The sequence below is a fragment of the Lithobates pipiens genome, unplaced genomic scaffold (assembly GCF_037356315.1).
Source record: "Lithobates pipiens isolate NorthernLeopardFrog02 unplaced genomic scaffold, aLitPip1_a1.2 Scaffold_30, whole genome shotgun sequence".
Taxonomy (NCBI): domain Eukaryota; kingdom Metazoa; phylum Chordata; class Amphibia; order Anura; family Ranidae; genus Lithobates; species Lithobates pipiens.
The window spans coordinates 169,591,899-169,618,009 of NW_027507791.1; the positions used below are offsets into that span (position 1 = coordinate 169,591,899).

General features: G+C 47.7%; 9 pseudogenes; all 9 read left to right on the top strand.

Annotated features, from left to right (window-relative positions):
• The first annotated feature begins 5,490 nt into the window (after positions 1 to 5,490).
• On the top strand, positions 5,491 to 5,609 carry LOC143949439 (5S ribosomal RNA; annotated as a pseudogene).
• A 2,464-nt stretch (positions 5,610 to 8,073) lies between these two features.
• On the top strand, positions 8,074 to 8,192 carry LOC143949410 (5S ribosomal RNA; annotated as a pseudogene).
• Positions 8,193 to 8,292: 100 nt separating this feature from the next.
• Positions 8,293 to 8,411, top strand: LOC143946080 (5S ribosomal RNA; annotated as a pseudogene).
• A 320-nt stretch (positions 8,412 to 8,731) lies between these two features.
• Positions 8,732 to 8,850, top strand: LOC143949926 (5S ribosomal RNA; annotated as a pseudogene).
• Positions 8,851 to 8,951: 101 nt separating this feature from the next.
• On the top strand, positions 8,952 to 9,070 carry LOC143949568 (5S ribosomal RNA; annotated as a pseudogene).
• Positions 9,071 to 11,400: 2,330 nt separating this feature from the next.
• LOC143948934 (5S ribosomal RNA) lies at positions 11,401 to 11,519 on the top strand (annotated as a pseudogene).
• Positions 11,520 to 15,778: 4,259 nt separating this feature from the next.
• LOC143949837 (5S ribosomal RNA) lies at positions 15,779 to 15,897 on the top strand (annotated as a pseudogene).
• Positions 15,898 to 24,702: 8,805 nt separating this feature from the next.
• Positions 24,703 to 24,821, top strand: LOC143949736 (5S ribosomal RNA; annotated as a pseudogene).
• Positions 24,822 to 25,141: 320 nt separating this feature from the next.
• Positions 25,142 to 25,261, top strand: LOC143949967 (5S ribosomal RNA; annotated as a pseudogene).
• The last annotated feature ends 850 nt before the right edge of the window (positions 25,262 to 26,111 follow it).

Consider the following 26,111-nt stretch of genomic DNA (forward strand, 5'->3'; position numbering starts at 1 on the left):
TAAGTTTTATTTAAATATAGTGGATAAAATACTCACAAACATATAGAGATTTCTTTGCAATGTAAAAACGAGCCTCGAGCTCGATTACGTCACTTCCGGTAGCGTCCCGACGCGTGTTCGTCACGGTCACGTGACTTCATCAGGGGATCAATATTCGCAGATTATACACTAATTTACAAGCCCCCAATAAATTGTCTGTCCCCCGAGCTATTGTATCCTTAGATGCTCACAAGGCATTTGATTCCGTGGAGTGGCCGTACCTTATATATATTATGGAAAAATTCGGTTTTGGACAGAATGTTATCACCTGGATTAGGATATTGTATGATCAACCTATTGCCCGTCTTAGACTTAATGGGATTATTTCTAGACCCTTCAGAATCCACAGGGGCACCAGACAGGGTTGTCCTCTGTCGCCCCTGCTGTATGCTCTGGCAGTGGAACCTCTAGCGAGATTATTGAGGAGTTCTCCGGAACTTCAGGGCATGTGGATTGGCTCCCTGGAAGAACGTATCTCGCTATATGCTGATGATATGTTGCTCTACTTGTCAAACCCTAAATACACGATTCCCAAAATGCTGAGGTTGATCACTGATTTTGGCGTATATTCAGGCCTGAAGATTAACTGGACTAAGTCCACTGTATTTTCGTTAGACTCAGAGTCCCCTGCCCACTTGCCACAACATTGTCCGCTTCAATTCACAACATCGTTTAAATACTTGGGGGTGGTGGTTAGGCTGCCGATTTCGGCATACGTCCAGGATAACCTTCTTCCTTGTATAGCTTCTCTTAAGGCTAAACTCAATAACTGGGTGGGTTTACCTCTTACATTGATGGGGAGGGCTAATTTATTTAAAATGGTGTTTTTCCCTAAGTTGCTGTATGTCTTGGCGAACTGCCCAGTGTATGTACCAAAGAAGATCTTTCAAGAGATTGACTCTTTGATATCTACATTTTTATGGTCTCCCAAGAATCCACGGATTGCATTGGCTACTTTACAATTACCTATACACAAAGGGGGGCTAGCAATACCGAATCTGCGATTGTACTACTATGCATCACAGTTGGTATATGTTCATTGGTGGTTATTTCCACAGTTGAACAATGCTGCTACTGCAACAGAGGCAGCGTTGCTCTCCTCCTATGAAACACTGTCAAATGTGATCTTTAGAGGAGCGATTTCTGAGAGGGGGGGTACAGATATGATTGCAAACTCTCTCAAAATCTTTAAGATATGTAAGACACTGGTGCCTGAACCCCACCCCACGATTTCTCCTAATCAACCCATATGGAATAATCCGGTTTTCCCACATTTTAGAGATCTCCCTTTCGCTGGCAATTGGGCCGAAAGGGGTTTGAAATATGTCCACCAATTATACGAGGAGGGTAGATTCAAAACCTTTCCGGCGTTCCGACAAGAGTTGGGTATACCTGAATCCTGGAGGTTTAGATATTTACAGTTGCAGCATGCGGCCGAGTCTCAACTTGGGCTCCGGGCTGTTACCTTTCAGAATTCTACTTTGGAAGGGGCGCTTGCCCAACCAGAACATACTAAACTGGTTTCCAATTATTACAAATTATTGAATGAGCCTAAAATTTCTAGATTGCAAATCCTGAGACAACAATGGACGAGGGATGTACCTGACCTGTCGGACGATAATTGGGAGGAACTTCTAGATACTTATTTTAGCACTGCTATTTCCGCCAGAGATAAAATGATCCAGATACGCATTTTTCATAGGATATACTATACTCCTCTACGCCTTTTCCGTATGCGGAAACTGCCTTCTCCTCTGTGTCATAAATGTGGTAGGGAAGAAGGTAACCTACTACATATGTTGTGGGACTGTGAGCGGATAAGACCATTTTGGTCTCAGGTGACCCACTTTGTGGCGACTACCTTTGACCTCCCCAATATTTGTAGTCCTAAATGGTGCCTCCTCTCAGTTTTTGAGGAGGTTGGCATTAGTAACCATCAGAAACAATTTTTGCGTTTTCTCCTTTATTATGCTAGGAAGACGGTCCTATTACATTGGACGCGCACATCATTGGTCTCCCTGAACAAATGGAAAGCTTTGATTAACCAAGACTTGCCAATATATAAAATAACGTATGAAACAAGGGGTAAGCCAGGGAAATTCCTCAAAATATGGGGAGACTGGGTGGATGGGATAGATACATGTAATTCTGCTCCTCTATGATTTGTTGTGCGGTAAATAGCGCTGCCATGGGATTTCTAGGCCCTTGACAGGATGATTTGAGGTTCTAGACCTCATACCCACCTAATTGGCATCCTTATGAGTGCATCTGTTCTTTGTTGGGTTGTTTGTTGTTGTTGGGAGGGTGGGGGGAGAGGGTGGAAATAAAAAATACAAGTGGAATATGATTTTGATATAACTGAGGTACAGGGCAACTATTGTTGTACGGATTGTCATTGTTTATCAAGTTATGTTTATATCCCACAAAGATGTATACAGTCTGCTTATTATATATGTCTGTGCCAAATCTTATTAATAAAAAACGGAGTTTTAAAAAAAAAAAAAAAGATGGACACTCTACCCAAGTTCCTGTATTTATTTCAAACAATCCCTATCCACGTCCCCAAATCATTTTTTATCTCCCTACGTTCGCTAGCCGTCAGATTCATGTGGAACAGGGGCCTCCCCAGAGTTAAATTTAAACTGCTTACACTTCCGAAGACTATGGGAGGAACAGGCCTCCCTGATTTTGAGACTTACCATACAGCTGCTCATATGACTCGCATCATTGAATGGTTCCCCCGTCCTCCCTGCAAGGCCTCGGTGACCGTTGAACAGGACCTTTCTCCTGTAGATCTCCGAGCTCTTCTATGGGGTTACAAACAGGACTACTCTCGTATGACATCCTTATCCCCACTGACTTTGGCCTCCTTGAAGCTGTGGTATAAGACAGGGCTAAACACCACCCTCTCCTCTGATCTGGGCCCCCTGACGTCCCTCTTTGACCATCCTGCTTTACCACAAAGTACAGGGGCAACCTCCCTAGGATCCTTTAAGCGTACGGAGTGGCCGCAAGCTTGCACATTTGTACATCCTTCTCAGGGGACCCCGGTCCCCCTGGCAGACTCCGGAGATTGGCTCACGGCCCTACAGGTGTCCACATTTACCAAACGCCTACACTCCTCCTCTCAAATACATCACAAGCTTACCAACTTTGAGGAACTGTGCTCGCTCCCAGAAACTCCCAAACACCTACTATCCTCCTTATATAACTTACTACAGACTTTAGCACATGATCAACTCCCACATTACACTAGGCTGTGGTCTGCGGATTTGGGTGAAGACATCTCTGTGCCGGAATGGCAAACCTCTTTTCATTTCACACATAAGTCAACCATCTCCTGCTACTCTCAAGAAAAGAACTACAAGCTACTGTCCAGATGGTACAGAGACCCTGCTACTTTACACAAAATCTTCCCGTCTACACCAGCCACCTGCTGGCGCTGTGAAGCTTCAGTCGGAACTTATATACATGTCTGGTGGGACTGTGAGAGGATCCGCCCCTTCTGGACACAGGTTTTTGAATGTTATAATCTTTTAGCTGATACTCCGGTTCCTATCTCTCCGAAAATTGCATTACTCTCAATACTGCCCAGGTCTATTAAATCGCAGAGACAAAGATTGCTCCGCTTTTTTATGTCCTCTGCTAGACAACTGATACCTGCTTATTGGAAGACGACGAATACTCCCCCATTGTCACGGTGGGTATCCATTATGAATGACACCATAAGAATGGAGGAGATGTTGGCACTGGACAATGACACTAAAGCCGCGTACACACGGGCGGACTGTATGGCCTACTTAGTCCGTCATACAATCCGACGGACAGTCCGTCCTACTTTCGAATGAACGGACTTGACCACACACGGATGCACAAACAGTCCGTCGAAAGCTTGCACGATGACGTGTACAGCACGTACGACGGGACTAGAAATAGGAAGTCCAATACACAGCAATGCAACCTTTCGCCGTGTAAATCCTTTCTGAGCATGCGCCATTCTTAGTCCGTCGAACTAGCCTACTGACGAGCGGATTGTCCGCTGAAACCAAAGTATGACGGACAGAATTTCGAAAAATCCGAAATACTTAGTACGCCAGACTGCACGCTGAAAAAGTCAGCTGAAGCCCACACACGAGCGGACTGCAAGACGACGAATACTCCCCCGTTGTCACGGTGGGTATCCATTATGAATGACACCCCAAGAATGGAGGAGATGTTGGCACTGGACAATGACACTTACACCAAATATATATCTCAATGGTCGATCTGGCTCCGCTTCTCTTCCTCTGACACCTTAATGAACCAAATCTTGAACGCATAGGGACGCTGTGGGCTCTCTCTCGTACCCTACCCCCCTTACCCATATCCCTTCTCCTTCCCCCCCCTTACCTCCCCTCTCCTCTCTTCTTGCTATTCAGCTTTCCCCTCTACCACTTTGTTCCTCTTTATTTTGCTCCTCTCTTCCCTTTCCTCTTCTCTTTTTCTTTCTGTCTTCTTTGTGCTATTGATTAAACATTGTCTCATGTAGTAACCCATGAGTATTTCTCACTACTGTGGCCTCGTGGATCGGAGAGCAGGCCGTCTTCCCTACTCTCCAAGCTTCCCGACAGGGACCGGCTGTGGCCGATAGTAATTAGCCGGCCCCCCGTAAATGTAGTCCTGTTACTGTTCCTGCTTGCATTTGCCTCATGATGGTTACTGTTTTATTGTTTTCACTTGAAATGTTTCAATAAAAAATATTTTCAACACTAAATCCGCTGCGATGTCAACGCCCAGGTAACGTATAGATTTTTCAGCCCAGTAGAATGGAAAAGCGGAGCGGAGGCTCTTGGCCTCACCATCCGGGACCGATATATTCACTACAGCCGACTTGGCGCAATTGATTTTATAGTTTGATAGGCTGCCGTATCGCCGGAGAGACGCAAGTATATTGGGAAGCAAAATGTGTGGATTGGAGACGGAAAAAATTAGATCGTCAGCGTACGCCGCAATTTTGTGGTGTGCCGAGGGTTTGGATATGCCAGTAATATTCGGGTCATTCCGAACGTGACACATAAGTGGTTCCAGTGTCAGAATAAAAATTAGGGGAGACAGAGGGCACTCCTGCCTCGTCCCATTAGTGATGGGGAATGAGTCCGAGCACCACTCGTTCACCCGTACCGCTGCTGACGGCGTGGAGTAAAGAGACATTACCCAGCTCATCATGTTGGGGCCAAGACCTATATGTTCCAGGGTGGCCTGCATAAAGTTCCAGGCCGCCCTGTCAAAGGCCTTCTCCGCATCCGTTGACAACATAAGCAAGGGCCTTCCCTGTACATGCGCTGCATGGATTAAATTGAGGACACGGGCCGTATTGTCTCTAGCTTCCGACTTATTTTTATTTTTTTTGCTTGTTTCCCAAGGTGACCATCTTGACATTTGTCAAGAGGGTTGAAAGTGCCTGAAGAGATTGCCTACGGGCACATCACCCTGAAAGCACCCGATCTCGTTTGATATTGGAGGCTAAGAAGAGTCGGGCCTTGTTAGTACCTGGATGGGAGACCGTCTGGGAATACCAGGTGTCGTAGACTTCTTTTTATGTTGTTGGCGTTGACCTGTTTTTTTTCCGCTTGTTTCCCAAAGTGACCATCTTGGTGTTTGTCAAGAGGGTTGAGAGTGCCTGAAGAGATTGCCTATGGCCACATCACTCTGAAGGCACCCAATCTCGCCTGATCTTAGGGAGGACGGGGGGAGAAGAGAGTGCAAAGACGGAGAGAGAGGAGGGGGGGGTGGCGGCGGGAAAAAAAAGAAAAATAAAGACAAAAAGGGAGGGGGGGGGGGGAATGCCACCCAGGGCAGACATGGCCTACGTAGGTAAACGTTAGATGTTCAGTCGTTTTCTGGGACAGGGGCACTGCTCACCTCTCGAATGTAGTCTCGAGTACCAGTAAAATACCTCCAGGGCCTCCATGTAACACTAAATGCCTCTTCAGTGTTGTGAAGGGTGGCGGTCAATTCTTCCATCCGGAGAATATGATTGACTTTGGAATACCACAGCACCTTGGATGGGAGCTGAGGCTGCCTCCACAGTGTGGGAATGCAGGCCCAGGCGGCGTTCAGGAGTTGCATCGTGAGGGTTTTTTTGTATTTTTGAATAGGCTGTTCGGTCAAGTGTAGAAGGCACACTGCTGGGTTGTCTGTGATATCTACATTTGTGAGAGTTTTTATCATCCCGGTCACCTCCACCCAAAAGTTCCTCAAGGCCGGGCATGCCCAAAAAATGTGCCCCATGGTCCCCGTATCTGAATTGCACCTCCAACAAACATCCGGGATCAATCTATTCATTTTATTCAGAAGGTATGGGACTCTATACCAGCATGAGACTATCTTGTATCCTGATTCTTGATATTGGTTTGCGATGGAAGCTTTATGTACTAAGGTCACGATCTTCCCTATCTGTTGTGGGGTAAATGTGATGCCTAAGTCCCTCTCCCATTTGTGGATAAATGGTGGGGTCGACTCCTCCTCCTGACTACTCAATAGGTTGTACAGGAGGGAGAGGGTGTGTCGCACAGGTTCCCTTTTGTGACAGATGGATTCATAGGGCGTCAGGTCTCTAGGAGTGTAGGGGGCCCTTTGTATGGCCAGAAGAAAGTGACGAAGTTGATAAGCACTAAACAAGTCAAGCGGAGGGTCAGAAAGCTCGGCAACAGTTTGCGTAGTCGGGAGCCCTCCCGAGGGCCACACCTCTCCCAGACGCTGTTTCCCCACCACTGTCAACTGTCGCAGTTTCTTTTTGGTAAATCCCGGTGGGAAGTCTGGATTACCTATAACCGGAGTCATTGGTGACGGCAGGGGAGCAATGCGTGTGCAGCGGAACAACCTCCGCACAACAGCCAACGTAGCTCCCACTACGGGGTGATCTCTGAGGTCTTTTGGTAGGGAGGACAGGAGCCACGGGGAGGTCAATAGGGGAATTGATCCATCCTCAATCTCCATCTCCACCCACTGCTTGTGTGGGCCATTACAATGCCAATCAACGACTCTCACTAGCAGAGTCGCTCTGTAGTATTGACTCAGATCTGGGAGACCCAGACCCCCCTTGTCCTTTGGTCTGGCAAGCAATTGCAAACGGGCTCAAACAAAGTCCCGGAGCAGCACCTGCAGTTGCCTGAAAAAAATTGGGGGTAACCGGATCGGTAATGTCTGGAACAAATATAAGATCCGCGGGAGGGCCGTCATTTTGAATGCATTACAGCGCCCGAACCAGGTCAGTGTTAAAGCATGCCAGTTTCCCAAATCAGATTTCAGTCTATTCAGGAGAGGGACAAAATTAAGCGGGTACAATTGCGCTAAATCCACTGCGATGTCAACGCCCAGGTAACGTATAGATTTTTCGGCCCAGTAGAATGGAAAAGCGGAGCGGAGCCTCTTGGCCTCACTATCCGGGACCGATATATTCACTACAGCCGACTTGGCGCAATTGATTTTATAGTTTGATAGGCTGCCGTATCGCCGGAGAGACGCGAGTATATTGGGAAGCAAAATGTGTGGATTGGAGACGGAACAAATTAGATCGTCAGCGTACGCCGCAATTTTGTGGTGTGCCGAGGGTTTGGATATGCCAGTAATATTCGGGTCATTCCGAACGTGACACATAAGTGGTTCCAGTGTCAGAATAAAAATTAGGGGAGACAGAGGGCACCCCTGCCTCGTCCCATTAGTGATGGGGAAAGAGTCCAAGCACCACTCGTTCACCCGTACCGCTGCCGACGGCATGGAGTAAAGCGACATTACCCCGCTCATCATGTTGGGGCCAAGACCTATATGTTCCAGGGTGGCCTGCATAAAGTTCCAGGCCGCCCTGTCAAAGGCCTTCTCCGCATCCGTTGACAACATAAGCAAGGGCCTTCCCTGTACATGCGCTGAATGGATTAAATTGAGGACTCGGGCCGTATTGTCTCTAGCTTCCGACTTATTCTTATTTTTTTTGCTTGTTTCCCAAGGTGACCATCTTGGCGTTTGTCAAGAGGGTTGAAAGTGCCTGAAGAGATTGCCTACGGGCACATCACCCTGAAAGCACCCAATCTCGTTTGATGTTGGAGGCTAAGAAGAGTCGGGCCTTGTTAGTACCTGGATGGGAGACCGTCTGGGAATACCAGGTGTCGTAGACTTCTTTTTATGTTGTTGGCTTTGACCTGTTTTTTTTCCGCTTGTTTCCCAAAGTGACCATCTTGGTGTTTGTCAAGAGGGTTGAGAGTGCCTGAAGAGATTGCCTATGGCCACATCACTCTGAAAGCACCCAATCTCGTCTGATCTTGGAGGCTAAGAAGAGTCGGGCCTGGTTAGTACCTGGATGGGAGACCACCTGGGAATACCAGTTATTGTAGGCTTCTTTTTATGTTGTTGGCATTGATTCGTTTTTTTTTCCGCTTGTTTTTTCCTAAGGTGACCATCTTGGCATTTGTCAAGAGGGTTGAGAGTGCCCAAAGAGATCGCTTACAGCAGCATCCCCCTGAAAGAGCCCTATCTCTTCTCTTCTCGGAGGCTAAGAAGGGTTGGGCCTAGTTAGTACCTGGATGGGAGATGGCGTTGGAATACCAGGTGCCGTATTCTTCTTTTTATGTTGTTGACATTGACCTGTTTTTTTTCCGCTTGTATCTCAAGCGGAATTTGGCATTTGTCAAGAGGGTTGAGAGTGCCCAAAGAGATTACCTATGGGCACATAACCCTGAAAGCGCCCGATCTCCTCTGATCTCAGAGGCTAAACAGGGTTGGGCCTTGCTAGTACCTGGATTGGAGACCACCTGGGAATACTAGGTGCTGTAGGCTTCTTTTTATGTTGTTGGCCTTGACCTGTTTTTTTTTTCACTTGTTTCCCAAGGTGACCATCTTGGCATTTGTCAAGAGGGTTGAGAGTGCCCGAAGAGATCACCTACGGCCCCATCACCGTGAAAGCGCCCAATCTCGTCTGATCTCGGAGGCTAAACAGTGTCGGGCCTGGTTAGTACCTGGATGGGAGACAGCCTGGGAATACCAGGTGCCATAGGCTTCTTCTCTTTTTTTTTTTATTTAGTAGTATGCGACATACAATGCAAAGGCAACTTCACAGAATGTGTGATACAAATAGTTACAAACAAACGATCATATTGCATGGATATCAGAGCCAATGGTAAGAAGTCCAAGGAGAATAGCACGTGTACAGCTTTGCGGTCATATCAAGATGAGATTAAAGCTCCATCTCGTTGGAATCCTCTACCACTTAAAATATTATTGATACTGGCCCTGCTACCCTCAAAGAGTTTAGATATCCATAGATAGGGGAAGAGTATTGTGTAGTAGTCAAATGGGGTCAGAACATACCATTTTCTTTTCCCTTTTTTAAACTTAAGAAGGGAAATAGTAGAACTGAAAGGAGGGAGAAGGGGAAAGAGAAGATTGGGGAAGGAAATGCAGAAAAGGAAAAGAAGGGGTAAGGGGGTGTCGTGGGTAGAGTGGATAGGGTGGGGTCCCCTCCCAGGGAGCAAGAGACGCCCTCGGCTCACCAGCTCATCAGCTGTCCAACGTTTGGAACAGCGATCTCCAACGATCACCATGAGCTTACTATGTCTCGCGGAGGTATTCTTCCGAAAAGCGAAACTGGGTCCAGTAGAACCACCTGTTCCCATGCTCCTCCGTTTTATCCCTCATTGTGGCAGTCAGGTCTTCCATTCTTTCAATATCATTTACCCTTGCGAACCACTGGGCCACCGTTGGAGCAGATTGCTGTTTCCACTGACTTGGGATGCAGGCCCTAGCTGCATTGAGGAGATGTTTAAGTAAGGACTTATGATAACGCTTTCTCGACATAGGAGTTAGATTGAGAAGAACTGCTGCGGGATCATTGGCTAAGGAAATGTCTGTGAACTTGTGGATGAGTCTCAGGACAGGCTGCCAGAATGTTTGTAATTGAGGGCATTCCCAGAAAATGTGGAGAATGCTGCCAGCCTGTTGCTCACCGTGCCAGCAGCGGTCAGATTGACCGGGGAATATTTTGGCCAACACCACCGGTGTACGATACCAGCGTGTGATCAGCTTATATGAGATCTCCTGATATTTACTGCAGAGTGACGACTTATGGGCGAAAAAGAGTATTCTGTCCTTCTGTGGTTTGTAGAATGTAGTTTGTAAGTCCCTTTTCCATTTAGCTAGGAAGGGCGGATCCGTGGAGGATTGTGCGTCTGTCAGGATTTGGTAGGACCTAGAGAGGGAACTACGAATTGGGCCATCATCCAGGCAAAGTTCCTCGAAGGGGTGGAATTGTCTAGAGAAGAACAAATGGTTAGGTAGTGATCCGAGGAAATGGATGAGCTGTCTAGCTCTCCAGCTATCCAATGCAACAGGTACTTGCTCTAGCAGTATGGTCCCCGTGGGAATCCAGCCCGTGGGTCCAAGAAATAGGGCTGCTCTCAGAAGCCCTTTTGAGGCTTGCCTGGTAAAGGCCTATTCAGACAGGCCCGGAGGGAATCTAGGATGTCCAATAATTGGGGTCATAGGAGTTAGTCAGGTGGGAAAGGTGAAAAAAACTATTCATCTCGGCGAGCGAGAGGCCAATTAACGGGTGAGTAGTCACACAGGGCTCCAATGGCCTCCCCGCCCAAGGCAGACCAGCCAGTGGACCCCACGGCATCTCCTGCTCTAGCTTGACCCATAGCTTCAGTTCCCCATGCCGGCACCAGTTAATCACCCATGTCATGTGCGTCGCTGTGTAATATAGAGCAGGGTTCCGGGAAGCCAATACCTCTTCGCAATTTCGGTCGCAATAGCATTGCCCTACCAATACGCGTATGTTTGCCTCACCAGAGGAACTTGATAAAGATTGAGCGAACCGCATGAAAGAAAGTCTGGGGTATTTTGATAGGTAAGGCTTGTAGTAGATACAGAAGTCGTGGCATCGCGTTCATCTTCAACACATTACAGCGTCCGAACCATGACAGAGCTAGTGGGTCCCATCTTTTAAGGTCCACTGTAAGCCCATAGGCTTCTTTTTATGTTGTTGGCTTTGACCTGCTTTTTTGCTTGTTACTCAAGGCGACCATCTTGGCGTTTGTCAAGAGGGTTGGGCGTGTCTTGAAGAGAACGCTTACGGCCACATCAACCTGAAAGCACCCGATCTCGTCTGATTTCAGAGGCTAAGCAGCGTCAGGCCTGGTTAGTACCTGGATGGGAGACCAGAATAGAAGGATCTGGTCTGGTTAGTGTCTTGATTGGGAGATCGCCTGGGAATACTGGATGCCGTAGGCTTCTTTTTATGTTGTTGGCTTTGTCCTGTTTTTTTTACCTTGTTTCCCAAGGTGACCATCTTGGCCTTTGTCAAGAGGCTTCAGAGTGCCCAAAGACAGTGCCTACGGCCAAATCACCCTGAAAGAGCACAATCTCATCTGATCTCGGAGGCTAAGCAGCGATGGGCCTGGTTAGTACCTGGATGGGAGACAGCCTGGGAATACCAGGTGCCATAGGCTTCTTATTATGTTGTCGGCGTTGACCTGTTTTTTTCCCTTGTTTCCCAAGGTGACTATCTTGGCATGTGTCAAGAGGGTTGAGAGCGCACAAAGAAAATGCCTACGGGCACAACACCCTGAAAGCGCCCAATCTCGTTTGGTCTCAGAGGCTAAGCAGGGTTGGGCCTGGTTTGTACCTGGATGGGAGACCACCTGGGTTTTCCAGATGCCCAGGCTTCTTTTTATGTTGTTGGTGTTGACCTGTTTTTTTCGTTTGTTTCCCAAAGTGATCATCTTGGCATTTGTCAAGAGGGTTGAGAGTGCCTAAAGAGATCGCTTACAGCCGCATCACCCTGAAAGCACCCTATCTCTTCTGATCTCAGAGGCTAAGAAGGGTTGGGCCTAGTTAGTACTTGAATGGGAGACGGCCTTGGAATACCAGGTGCCGTATTCTTCTTTTCATGTTGTTGGCGTTGACCTGTTTTTTTCCGCTTGTTTGCCAGGGTGACTATCTTGGCATTTTTCAAGAGGGATGAGAGTGTCCAAAGAGATTGCCTATGGGCACATCACCCTGAAAGCGCCCAATCTCCGCTGATCTCAGAGGCTAGAAAGGGTCGCGCCTTGTTAATACCTGGATGGGAGACCGCCTGGGAATACTAGGTGCTGTAGGCTTCTTTTTATGTTGTTGGCATTGACTTGTTTTTTTTGTTTGTTTCCCAAGGTGACCATCTTGGCGTTTGTCAAGAGGGTTGAGCGTGCCTGAAATAAAATCTACTATGGCTGCATCACCCTGAAAGAGCCAAATCTCTTTTGATCTCAGAGGCTAAGCAGGGTTGGGACCTGGTTAGTACCTGGATGGGAGACCGCCTGGGATTTCTCGATGTCATAGGCTATTTTTTTAGGTTGTTGGCATTGACTTATTTTTTTTATTTTTTTATTCTTTTATTAAGTATAAGTACAACAACATAAATATAACAGTCAATCATACAGCATGACCCAGGGTCACAATTACATGGTAACAAAAAAATAGGCAGCCAAATAACTCTGGGTTCTCAGAGGGGAGTCCTACAGTTTCATGCAGAAAAGAGAGAAACCTCACCTCCGACATGTAGTACAGTATAACTAGTGCAGCTCCGTTCGGACAAATGTAATCATGGAGAACAACTGGGACCACAGCGAGCCAGCTTATCATGACCTATGTGAACCAGAGTAAAATATGAGCCGGTCGTGTCCAGAACCCTGGGGTTCTTCTGGGTCCCGAAGGCTAGTAAGGAGACAAGGCATAGTCAAAAGGGAGGACAGGGGAGAAGAGAGTGCAAAGACGGAGAGAGAGAAGGGGGGGGGATGGCGGTGGGGAAAAAAAGAAAAATTAAGACAAAAAGGGAGGGGGTGGGATGCCACCCAGGGCAGACATGGCCTACGTAGGTAAACGTTAGATGTTCAGTCGTTTTCTGGGACAGGGGCGCTGCTCACCTCCCGAATGTAGTCTCGACTACCAGTAAAATACCTCCAGGGCCTCCATGTAACACTAAATGCCTCTTCAGTGTTGTGAAGGGTGGCGGTCAATTCTTCCATCCGGAGAATATGATTGACTTTGGAATACCACAGCACCTTGGATGGGAGCTGAGGCTGCCTCCACAGTGTGGGAATGCAGGCCCAGGCGGCGTTCAGGAGTTGCATCGTGAGGGTTTTCTTGTATTTTCGAATAGGCTGTTCGGTCAAGTGTAGAAGGCACGCTGCTGGGTTGTCTGCGATATCTACATTTGTGAGAGTTTTTATCGTCCCGGTCACCTCCACCCAAAAGTTCCTCAAGGCCGGGCATGCCCAGAAAATGTGTACCATGGTCCCCGTATCTGAATTGCACCTCCAACAAACATCCGGGATCGATCTATTCATTTTATTCCGAAGGTATGGGACTCTATACCAGCGTGAGACTATCTTGTATCCTGATTCTTGATATTGGTTTGCGATGGAAGCTTTATGTACTAAGGTCAGGATCTTCCCTATCTGTTGTGGGGTAAATGTGATGCCTAAGTCCCTCTCTCATTTGTGGATAAATGGTGGGGTCGACTCATCTTCCTACCAACTCAATAGGGTGTACAGGGGGGAGAGGGTGTGTCGCACAGGTTCCCTTTTGTGACAGATGGATTCATAAGGCATCAGGTCTCTAGGAGTGTAGGGGGCCCTTTGTATGCCAGAAGAAAGTGACGAAGTTGATAAGCACTAAACAAGTCAAGCGGAGGGTCAGAATGCTCGGCGACAGTTTGCGTGGTCCGGAGCCCTCCCGAGGGCCACACCTCTCCCAGACTCTGTTTCCCCACCACTGTCAACTGTCGCAGTTTCTTGTTGGTAAATCCCGGTGTGAAGTCTGGATTACCTATAACCGGAGTCATTGGTGACGGCAGGGGAGCAATGTGTGTGCAGCGGAACAACCTCCGCACAACAGCCAACGTAGCTCCCACTACGGGGTGATCTCTGAGGTCTTTTGGTAGGGAGGACAGGAGCCACGGGGAGATCAATAGGGGAACGGATCCATCCTCAATCTCCATCTCCACCCACTGCTTGTGTGGGCCATTACAATGCCAATCAACGACTCTCTCTAGCAGAGTCGCTCTGTAGTATTGTCTCAGATCTGGGTGACCCAGACCCCCCTTGTCCTTTGGTCTGGCAAGCAATTGCAAATGGGCTCTGGGTGGTTTGCGCGCCCAAATAAAGTCCCGGAGCAGCACCTGCAGTTGTCTGAAAAAAATTGGGGGTAACCGGATCGGTAATGTCTGGAACAAGTATAAGATCCACGGGAGGGCCGTCATTTTGAATGCATTACAGCGCCCGAACCAGGTTAGTGTTAAAGCATGTCAGTTTCCCAAATCAGATTTCAGTCTATTCAGGAGAGGGACAAAATTAAGCGGGTACAATTGCGCCAAATCCGCTGCGATGTCAACGCCCAGGTAATGTATAGATTTTTCAGCTCAGTAGAATGGAAAAGCGGAGCGTAGCCTCTTGGCCTCACCATCCGGGACCGATATATTCAATACAGCCGACTTGGCGCAATTGATTTTATAGTTTGATAGGCTGCCGTATCGCCGGAGAGCCGCGAGTATATTGGGAAGCGAAATGTGTGGATTGGAGACGAAAATAATTAGATCGTCAGCGTATGCCGCAATTTTGTGGTGTGCCGAGGGTTTGGATATGCCAGTAATATTCGGGTCATTCCGAAAGTGACACATAAGTGGTTCCAGTGTCAGAATAAAAATTAGGGGAGACAGAGGGCACCCCTGCCTCATCCCATTAGTGATGGGGAAGGAGTCCGAGCACCACTCGTTCACCCATACCGCTGCCGACGGCGTGGAGTAAAGCGACATTACCCAGCTCATCATGTTGGGGCCAAGACCTATATGTTCCAGGGTGGCCAGCATAAAGTGCCAGGCCACCCTGTCAAAGGCCTTCTCCGCGTCCGTTGACAACATAAGCAAGGGCCTTCCCTGTACATGCACCGCATGGATTAAATTGTGGACTCGGGCCGTATTGTCTCCAGCTTACGACTTATTTTTTATTTTTTGGCTTGTTTCCCAAGGTGACAATCTTGACGTTTGTCAAGGGGGTTGAAAGTGCCTGAAGAGATTACCTACGGGCACATCACCCTGAAAGCACCCGATCTCGTTTGATGTTGGAGGCTAAGAAGAGTCGGGCCTTGTTAGTACCTGGATTAGAGACCGCCTGGGAATACCAGGTGTCGTAGACTTCTTTTTATGTTGTTGGCGTTGACCTGTTTTTTTTTCGCTTCTTTCCCAAAGTGACCATCTTGGTGTTTGTCAAGAGGGTTGAGAGTGCCTGAAGAGATTGCCTATGGCCACATCACTCTGAAAGCACCCAATCTCTTCTCTTTTCTGAGGCTAAGAAGGGTTGGGCCTAGTTAGTACCTGGATGGGAGATGGCGTTGGAATACCAGGTGCCGTATTCTTCTTTTTATGTTGTTGAGATTGACCTGTTTTTTTTCGCTTGTATCTCAAGGTGACTATCTTGGCATTTGTCAAGAGGGTTGAGAGTGCCCAAAGAGATTTCCTATGGGCACATAACCCTGAAAGCGCCCGATCTCCTCTGATCTCAGAGGCTAAACAGGGTTGGGCCTTGCTAGTACCTGGATTGGAGACCACCTGGGAATACTAGGTGTTGTAGGCTTATTTTTATGTTGTTGGCGTTGACTTGTTTTTTTTTTGTTTGTTTACCAAAGGTGACCATCTTGGTGTTTGTCTAGAGGGTTGAGAGTGCCTGAAGAGCTCGCCTATGGCCACATAACCCTGAAAGCACCAGATCTCGTCTGATCTCAGAGACTAAACAGGGTCGGGCCTTGTTAATACCTGGATGGGAGACCACCTGGGAATACTAGATGCTGTAGACTTCTTCTTATGCTGTTGGCGTTGACTTGTTTTTTTTGTTTGTTTCCCAAGGTGACCATCTTGGCGTTAGTCAAGAAGGTTGAGAGTGCCTGAAGAAATCTCCTCCAGCCACATCACCCTGAAAGAGCCCAATCTCATCTGATCTCAGAGGCTAAGCAGGGTTGGGACCAGTTTAGTACCTGGATGGGAGACCGCCTGGGATTTCCAGATGCCGTAGGCTTCTTTTTATGTTGTTGCCGTTGACCTATTTTTTTCCGCTTGTTCCCAAGGTGACCATCTTGGCGTTTGTCAAGAGAGTTGAGAGTGCCTGAAGATATTGGCTACGGCCACATCACCCTGAATCTGTTCCATCTTGTCTGATCTTGGAGGCTAAGCAGGGTCGGGTCTGGTTAATGCCTGGATGGGAGACCGCCTGGGAATACCAGGTGTCGTAAGCTTCTTTTTTTTTTTCAAATATAATTTTTTCTCCAAACAGGGGAAGACGGTCCCCCAAGTAGACAATGCAACAGAGAAATACAGAGCAAAAAGCAGCTGAACAATACTTGATACAGGTATATTTGCAACTGTGAGTCTGCCTTCCACCAATCACAATGATTCGAGGCACGGATAAAGTACTGTACCAAGATCCAGGGTAACACAAACCCCAGGTCCCGCCGGCATAATCCATCCTGAGGGGGGTGTGGGGCCGTCATTCCCAATTTTCCACTTTTTCCAAAAGAGAGAGGGGGTGGAGGGGGTGAGAGATATTGGAGGAAGGCAGAAAAGAGAAGGGGTGAAAGATCAGGAAAGGAAAAGAGGGGACGAGACACGATGGCGGCCACTGGCCAAGGGGCCAGTCAAGGAAAGCTCAGAGCACTAAGGCGATAGCAGGTGACATCCTTCCAGCGAGAATATAAAGGTATTCCAGATGTCCCAAGAAAGAGACGAAGTTGATAAGCACTAAACAAGTCAAGCGGAGGGTGAGAAAGCTTGGCGACAGTTTGCATGGTCGGGAGCCCTCCCGAGGGCCACACCTCTCCCAGACGCTGTTTGCCCACAACTGTCAACTGTCGCAGTTTCTTGTTGGTAAATCCCGGTGTGAAGTCTGGATTACCTATAACCGTCATTGGTGACGGCAGGGGAGCAATGTGTGTGCAGCGGAACAACCTCCGCACAACAGCCAACGTAGCTCCCACTACGGGGTGATCTCTGAGGTCTTTTGGTAGGGAGGACAGGAGCCACGGGGAGATCAATAGGGGAACGGATCCATCCTCAATCTCCATCTCCACCCACTGCTTGTGTGGGCCATTACAATGCCAATCAACGACTCTCTCTAGCAGAGTCGCTCTGTAGTATTGTCTCAGATCTGGGTGACCCAGACCCCCCTTGTCCTTTGGTCTGGCAAGCAATTGCAAATGAGCTCTGGGCGGTTTGCGCACCCAAATAAAGTCCCAGAGCAGCACCTGCAGTTGTCTGAAAAAAATTGGGGGTAACCGGATCGATAATGTCTGGAACAAGTATAAGATCCGCGGGAGGGCCGTCATTTTTTTTTAAAAGGTAAATTTTTATTCGTTTTTTACAGATAACAAAATCGCATGGTGCATACAATATTACATTTTATTTCAATCGTAAGATACAGAGTAACATCGTAGATCAGTAGCTGAATGAGCAGTATAGATAAAACTGTGGAGGCAACCATATGAAGCCTCCTTAAATATTTTCCTTCTAGGAGTAAAACTAGAGAACACCTCTTGGCCTCGGCGGGACCCCCCTCTCCCCCCAGACACCCCTTACGGGATCTATTCTGTGTCCGGGAGGAGAGCAGACCCCCCCCAAGGTGTGGTCTGAGAACCCAACCGTTTGAGAAACAGCATGTTAGTAAACCATATTACGGTAGTTACTTAAGAACAACAATCTAACAGTTCAACTCTCTAGTAGTGGAACGGACAAAACCTGTCGAAACACTGTCAAATGGCATCTAAATATATCAGGGTAAAGAGGGTCAAGTTCCCAATGGAAGAGTATTGGTAAGTGCGATCCATGTGGCCCAGGGACTCCATTTTTGGAGGGCCTGGGTTTTAAAGGGACTACTACGTGCTATTAACAGTTCATATATGTGATGTAGGTGCGTGGTACTGATCACCTCTGAGAGGGTCGGTGGAGCGGGATTCCTCCACCTTCTGGTGATGCCTAATCTTGCGGCCAACAGGATGTGTGAAATAGAGTGTCTCACCTTCAGCGGATATTGATCCAGAGTCAGGGATAGTAGAGCTAGGTCAGGACGAGGGGAGATTGTGACTTGGGATACATCGGATATTAATTGGAATATTGATTCCCAAAAGGAAGTCAGCATGGGGCAGCTCCAGAAAATGTGGAGCATATCCCCCTTGTTCCCACATTGCCTCCAACAGTTTGCGGAGTGCTGAGCAGAAAATTTAGACACCCTATCTGGGGTTAGATACCATCGTTGAGATAATTTAATAGTCAATTTCCACAAGGTGGTGCATCTAGTGTGATGGTAGGTGGCTTTGATAGCTGTGGACCATTGCTCAGTAGTGTACGTGTTGTTTAAATCTCTCTCCCATTTGAGCATAGGAGAAGATTTATCAAGTATGTGTTTTTGTTGGAGTAGGGTATAGAAGAGCGAGATGCCCTTGTGTTTGCAAGTCGGGATTGTAAGAAAAGTCCACGCAGGGTGGGGGATTTTACATGTCCAGTTAGGGGAGGCTTGGAGGTAATGTTTGGTCCTCAGGTATAAGTAGAGATCCGTGTCTGGTAGGCTGTATTCTCGTTGTAGGACGGGGAAGGGTTTAACTAGCCCCTCTGAGAAGAGGTCTTCTATATGTATTATACCCCTAGAGTGCCAAGATGTAAAGGATACCAGGTCGATATTCTTTTGGAGAACTAGTAGTGGGGTTTTAAGGGTGGCTCTGTTGGTGTAATTGGTGGTTAGATGTAAGAATCTTTTCCAGATCCTGAGAGTGGCTAGCATCGTGGGGGGGAAGTGCGAGTTCTTAAAAACAGGGGGTGTGGGGGATAATAGCCAGACAAGGAGATGTTGGCCCGGGGTAAGCGATGCTTCTAACTGTCCCCAAAGAGTGCTTTGAGTAGGAGTGATCCATTCTCGCAGTTGCGTCAGTATGACTGCCATATAGTAGTCGTGGAAGTCAATGTAACCCGCCCCCCCTGCAGACCGAAGTTTGACAAGATGTTTATGCGCGCTTCTAGCCTTCTTACCTTGCCATATAAAAGCGGATAGAGTAGTTTGTAATGATCTGAGGTAGGAGAGGGGGATGGTGATCGGCAATGTCCTAAATAGGTACAATATTTGGGGTAGATGGAGCATTTTAAAGGCTGCAAGGCGGCCCAGCCACAACAGTTCAAAGGACGCCAGTTTGCGGAGGTCATTCTGTAATTGAGTGCGAAAGGGGATGAAGTTGTGACAGAAAAGGTCTGTCGAGTCCTTGGTTAATTGAACCCCTAAGTAAGTAATGCTCTTATCAGCCCATGAGTATGGAAGCTGATTTTGTAGCTTAGAACTGGTAGAGATGTCTAGGTTTAGGTTCAGGATTTGAGATTTAGCCTCATTGACTTTGTAAAACGATACTTCGCTGAATTGGGCAAGGGTCCTCTGGACTGCCGGGAGGGAGGCGATGGGGTTAGAAAGCATGAGAATCACGTCATCCGCAAATAAACTGATCTTATGAACGTATTTGCCTATGGTTATACCTTGTATTTGATCATTCGCTCGGATAGATTGTGCAAGGGGTTCTATCACTAGATTGAAGATTAGGGGGGACAGGGGGTATCCCTGTCTGGTACCATTGGAGATGCCAAACGGGGATGAGAGCGTGTCTGCTGTGTACACTCGGGCAGAGGGAGAGGAGTATAGGGCCATTATAGCACTATAAATGGTTCCGGTAAACCCAAACTTTCCCAGTACCGCCGACAGGTACCCCCAATGTACTCTGTCAAACGCTTTTTCAGCGTCTAGGGACAGGAGTACAGAGGGGGCACCCGTGAGCAGCACCTGGTGGATGACATCCACCATACGCCTGGTGGCATCAGAAGCCTGGCGTCCCTTTGTGAAGCCAGCTTGATCGAGATGTACAAGGCCTGGGATAATATCCAATAGTCTGTTGGTGATCATTTTTGCGTAGATTTTTATATCGACATTGAGTAGGGAGATGGGGCGGAAATTTTGGGGCGTATTAGGATCCTTGCCCGGTTTTGGTAGGGTTATTACGATTGCACTCAACATTTCTTTGGAGAATGAGGAAGATTGAGCTGCCGAGTTGTACACCTTGCAAAGTTCAGGGGCTAGTAATTTATGGAAACGTTTGTAGTATTCCCCACTGAATCCATCAGGACCAGGGGCTTTAGCGCACGGGAGCTTAGTAATCGTGAATGCTATTTCAGGGACCGTGAAGGGCTCGTTAAGTCTGTCTAGTTGGGTGGGTGATAAGGCGAGGAGATCAATTTTGGATAGGAATCTCAGAATGTCATCTTGAGTGGGTTGTATGGTACCTTCGTCCATTTTAAGATTATAAAGATCGCTATAGTACGAGCTAAATGCGTCTGCGATTTCAGTAGGTTTAAGAACTTTAGCTTTAGTGTGAGGGTGGAATAGATGAGTTATTTTGAATTTAATCCTGTGACCTTTAATGCGCTGGGCCATTAGTTTACCCGCTTTATTGCCCGTGGAATAGTTAGAAGCTTTTAGTTTGGTGTATGATTTTTCAAATGACTCTAATAACAATGACCGCAGTTCATGGCGGAGTTTAAATATCTGTGATTGAGTAGCAGGGGAGGGGTTGCGTTTGTTAAGAGATTCAGCAGCCGCTATATCGGCTGTCAGTTTGTCTAAAAGTTGAGATCTTTTTCTCTTTGCTCTGGCTCCTGCCTGAATAAGTACACCTCTAACAACCGCCTTGTGGGCATTCCACACTACCTCCGGATCGGATACAGATTGTGAGTTAGTAGAAAAGAATTCCTCAATTTGTTGCTGAATATGCAAGGCTACAGTCTGATCATTGAGGAGATGGCTGTTTAACCTCCACAGTGTGGGGTTAGTTTGGCGCGATTTCGAATTGATGGTAATACTAATAGGAGCGTGATCCGACCAGGTGGTAGTGTGAATCGCCGAGGCTGATACTTTTGAAAGCAGATATTTATCGGATAAAAATAGATCTATGCGCGAGTAGGTGTTATGACGCGGCGAAAGAAACGTATAGTCACGTTCAGTCGCATGACAACACCTCCATATGTCATACAAATCATTAGCTTGAAGAAAGCCCTCTAGTGGCGAAGTAAGTCTCTTACAACCTGCTGTAGAGTCCATAAGGGGATTGGGGATGAGATTAAAGTCACCACACCAGAGGACGTGCCCCTGTTGAATACCTTGAACCTTCTTCCATAGGGATTTAATAAACTGCATTTGGCGAAAGTTGGGGGCATAGAGGGACACTAGAGTATACAAAGTGTTGTTGATCTTGCATATCAGGATAATGTAACGGCCCTCATCGTCCGTGATGCATTGCTGGAGATGAAAGTCAACAGTGTCCCTTATAGCAATGAGAACACCTCTTTGCTTTTTCGTAAAGGATGATTTGAAGATGTTAGGAAACAGCTTATGCTGGCAAGTAGGTGAAGAATCCATGGTGAAATGTGTTTCTTGAACACAGAGCACATCGCCCTTGAGTGACATGGCCATTTTCCATAAGGATGCACGTTTAGCCGGGTGATTTAAGCCCTTAGCATTCAGGGATAGGATAGTGAACGACATGGTGGTAGGTGAACGTGAATGAAAATTAGTTACACTTACAGTTTGAAGATAGCTAGTCCAACAACCGCTGAATACTGTTGTACCTTAAACGCACAGGAGGTTGCGGTGGGTAAGTCGTAGCAAGGATCACGGTGGGAGTAGCAGTAATCGGATAAACGATATCTGAGGTGTGAAGTGTCCTCGGTCAGTTACGTTGCTTCAAGTGTTGGTATATCGGATTTTCAGGAAAATTAACTGGAGCTGAAAACAAAAACACACAAAAAGAACAGGAAAAAAAAGAAAAACAGAACAGCAAAAATGCAGCTGGTCGAGATGCAGCTAACAGTGGCTGGGCGGTGCTGCTCAACAGGTCAGCTATCACCCGCCTCGAACGGGAGCTGACTAAACTGGGGGGTAGAGTCTAGGTTCAAGTAGAAGCGAGCCTGGGGCCGGCCCGGATTATACATTGTAGCTCACACTGGAACGGGCAAGAGAGCTCACTTTGATTTGAGTGGAAGACGTTCCCTCTGACGGCTTTGGGGAGGGGAGGCTTGTTTGTTAGAGCCTGGCTGGTTATTCTGAGGCGATTCCTGGTGGATACCCCAGGAGTTGAGCAATTTCAGTCCTCCTTCCAGGGTAGAGATTGTGTGAGGGATGCCGTTGTAAGTTACCATAATGGTAGCCGGGTGGCGCCACTTGTAGAGCACTTTGTGGTTGGTGAGGGCTTTTGTAATTGGTTTCAGTTGCCTCCGCATCTGAAGTGTGTATTGTGATAAGTCGGCAAACAGCTGAATATCTGCATAGGGTGCAGGGAAAGTGACCAGAGCTCTGGCCTTGAATAGTATCTGCTCTTTCGCCTGAAAGAAGTGGATTCTCAGAAGGACATCTCGCGGTACTCACTCCACTAGGTGTTTTGGCTTGGGGATTCTGTGGATGCGGTCTATTGTCAGCTCTATGAGGGAGAGTTCAGGTAGCATGACAGCAAACATGGTGCTAGCAAACTTGTGGAGATCTGCGGGGGGCACCGTTTCCGGTATACCGCGAATTTTCACATTATTGCGGCGAGAGCGGTCCTCGAGGTCCACTAATTTATGTTTGATCCATTTCGTATCCTCCTTTTGTGCCATGCACGAGTCCACGAAATCATTTACAGTCTCTGTACATTCCTCCATTTTGTCCTCTATGTACTGCACCCTATCCCCCATGTGCCTCATTTCTGCTGAGAAGTTATGAATCAGTGATGACAAGTTAGACATGAGGGATGATTGGAGGGATAGTAACATGTCTTTCATGGTTGAGTCCAATACTGGCTGGCCTGATGTGGGAAATGCCGCTATGGAGGACTGAAGTGAGGCTATTGCATTAGTATTGTGGAGATTTGTACTCACTGCGGCTCCGGCCTGGTAAGCTGTATCCAGGCGCATCCGTGCCTTGGCTGGGCTCTGGGAGTTCGGTGTAAGTGGAGGAGAGTCCGCCCGGGGTGAGGATGAGTGACCGCCCGATATTTCTCCCGGGTCTCCATCAGGAAGGTCTGTATAGGCCGTCGAGCTCCGCGCTGCAGCTCCGGCGGCGCCATCTTGTCTAGGCCCTCCACGCTGAAAGGAGAGGGCTGTCAGCTTTTGGATGTTCCGTTCGTCTTTCCGCTTGCGGGAGGACATGCCGGAGGGACGTGCGGATCTCCCGGTGGATGATGAGCGGTTCGGCGGAAAAAATCTTGCCCGTTTTGCGGTGGATGTCCGGTCGGCTAGCGGGAGCCTTAAGCACGAGCGTCCATCCGGCTTGCGCGCAAACCACGCCCCCCAGGGCCGTCATTTTGAATGTATTACAGCGCCCGAACCAGGTTAGTGTTAAAGCATGCCAGTTTCCCAAATCAGATTTCAGTCTATTCAGGAGAGGGACAAAATTAAGCGGGTACAATTGCGCCAAATCCGCTGCGATGTCAACACCCAGGTAACGTGTCGATTTTTCAGCTCAGTAGAATGGAAAAGCGGAGCGTAGCCTCTTGGCCTCACCATCCGGGACCGATATATTCAATACAGCCGACTTGGCGCAATTGATTTTATAGTTTAATAGGCTGCCGTATCGCCGGAGAGCCGCGAGTATATTGGGAAGCGAAATGTGTGGATTGCAGACGAAAATAATTAGATCGTCAGCGTATGCCGCAATTTTGTGGTGTGCCGAGGGTTTGGATATGCCAGTAATATTCGGGTCATTCCGAACGTGACACATAAGTGGTTCCAGTGTCAGAATAAAAATTAGGGGAGACAGAGGGCACCCCTGCCTCATCCCATTAGTGATGGGGAAGGAGTCCGAGCACCACTCGTTCACCCGTACCGCTGCCGACGGCGTGGAGTAAAGCGACATTACCCAGCTCATCATGTTGGGGCCAAGACCTATATGTTCCAGGGTGGCCTGCATAAAGTGCCAGGCCACCCTGTCAAAGGCCTTCTCCTCGTCCGTTGACAACATAAGCAAGGGCCTTCCCTGTACATGCGCCGCATGGATTAAATTGAGGACTCGGGCCGTATTGTCTCTAGCTTACGACTTATTTTTTATTTTTTTGCTTGTTTCCCAAGGTGACCATCTTGACGTTTGTCAAGGGGGTTGAAAGTGCCTGAAGAGATTGCCTACGGGCACATCACCCTGAAAGCACCCGATCTCGTTTGATGTTGGAGGCTAAGAAGAGTCGGGCCTTGTTAGTACCTGGATGGGAGACCGCCTGGGAATACCAGTTATTGTAAGCTTCTTTTTATGTTGTTGGCATTAATTCATTTTATTTTTTTACTTGTTTCCTAAGGTGACCATATTGGCATTTGTCAAGAGGGTTGAGAGTGCCGAAAAGAGATCGCTTACAGCAGCATCACCCTGAAAGAGCCCTATCTCTTCTCTTTTCTGAGGCTAAGAAGGGTTGGCCCTAGTTAGTACCTGGATGGGAGATGGCGTTGGAATACCAGGTGCCGTATTCTTCTTTTTATGTTGTTGACATTGACCTGTTTTTTTTGCTTGTATCTCAAGGTGACTATCTTGGCATTTGTAAAGAGGGTTGAGAGTGCCCAAAGAGATTGCCTATGGGTACATAACCCTGAAAGCGCCCGATCTCCTCTGATCTCAGAGGCTAAACAGGGTTGGGCCTTGCTAGTACCTGGATTGGAGACCACCTGGGAATACTAGGTGCTGTAGGCTTCTTTTTATGTTGTTGGCGTTGACTTTTTTTTTTTTTTTGTTTGTTTACCAAAGGTGACCATCTTGGTGTTTGTCTAGAGGGTTGAGAGTGCATGAAGAGCTCGCCTATGGCCACATAACGCTGAAAGCACCAGATCTTGTCTGATCTCAGAGACTAAACAGGGTCGGGCCTTGTTAATACCTAGATGGGAGACCACCTGGGAATACTAGGTGCTGTAGACTTCTTCTTATGGTGTTGGCGTTGACTTGATTTTTTTGTTTGTTTCCCAAGGTGACCATCTTGGCGTTAGTCAAGATGGTTGAGAGTGCCTGAAGAAATCTCCTACGGCCACATCACCCTGAAAGAGCCCAATCTCATCTGATCTCAGAGGCTAAGCAGGGTTGGGACCAGTTTAGTACCTGGATGGGAGATCGCCTGGGATTTCCAGATGCCGTAGGGTTTTTTTTATGTTGTTGCCATTGACCTATTTTTTTCTGCTTGTTCCCAAGGTGACCATCTTGGCGTTTGTCAAGAGAGTTGAGAGTGCCTGAAGATATTGTCTACGGCCACATCACCCTGAATATGTTCCATCTCGTTTGATCTTGGAGGCTAAGTAGGGTCGGGCCTGGTTAATCCCTGAATGGGAGACCGCCTGGGAATACCAGGTGTCGTCGGCTTCTTTTATTATTTCAAATATAATTTTTTCTCCTAACAGGGGAAGACGGTCCCCCGAGTACATAATGCAACAGAGAAATACAGAGCTAAAAGCAGCTGAACAATACTTGATACAGGTATATTCGCAACTGTGAGTCTGCCTTCCATCAACCACAATGATTCGAGGCATGGATAAAGTACTGTACCAAGATCCAGGGTCACACAAACCCCAGGTCCCTCCGGCATAATCCATCCAGAGGGTGGTGTGGGGCCATCATTCCCAATTTTCAGCTTTTTCCAAAAGAGAGAGGGGGTGGAGGGGGTGAGAGATAGGGGAGGAAGGCAGAAAAGAGAAGGGGTGAAAGATCAGGAAAGGAGAAGAGGGGACGAGACACGATGGCAGCCACTGTCCAAGGGGCCAGTCAAGGAAAGCTCAGAGCACTAAGGCGATAGCAGGCGACATCCTTCCAGTGAGAATATAAAGGTATTCCAGATGTCCCAGGTTTGTTTAAAAAATTCTTGTTTACCTTGTGATGTGAGGATCAAGTACTCAATTTTTTTTAATGTCCTCTATTTTCCTAAGCCAGTGAGTAATGAAAGGGGGGGAACATTTTTTCCAATAGAGAGGGATGCAGGATTTCGCCGCATTTATCACA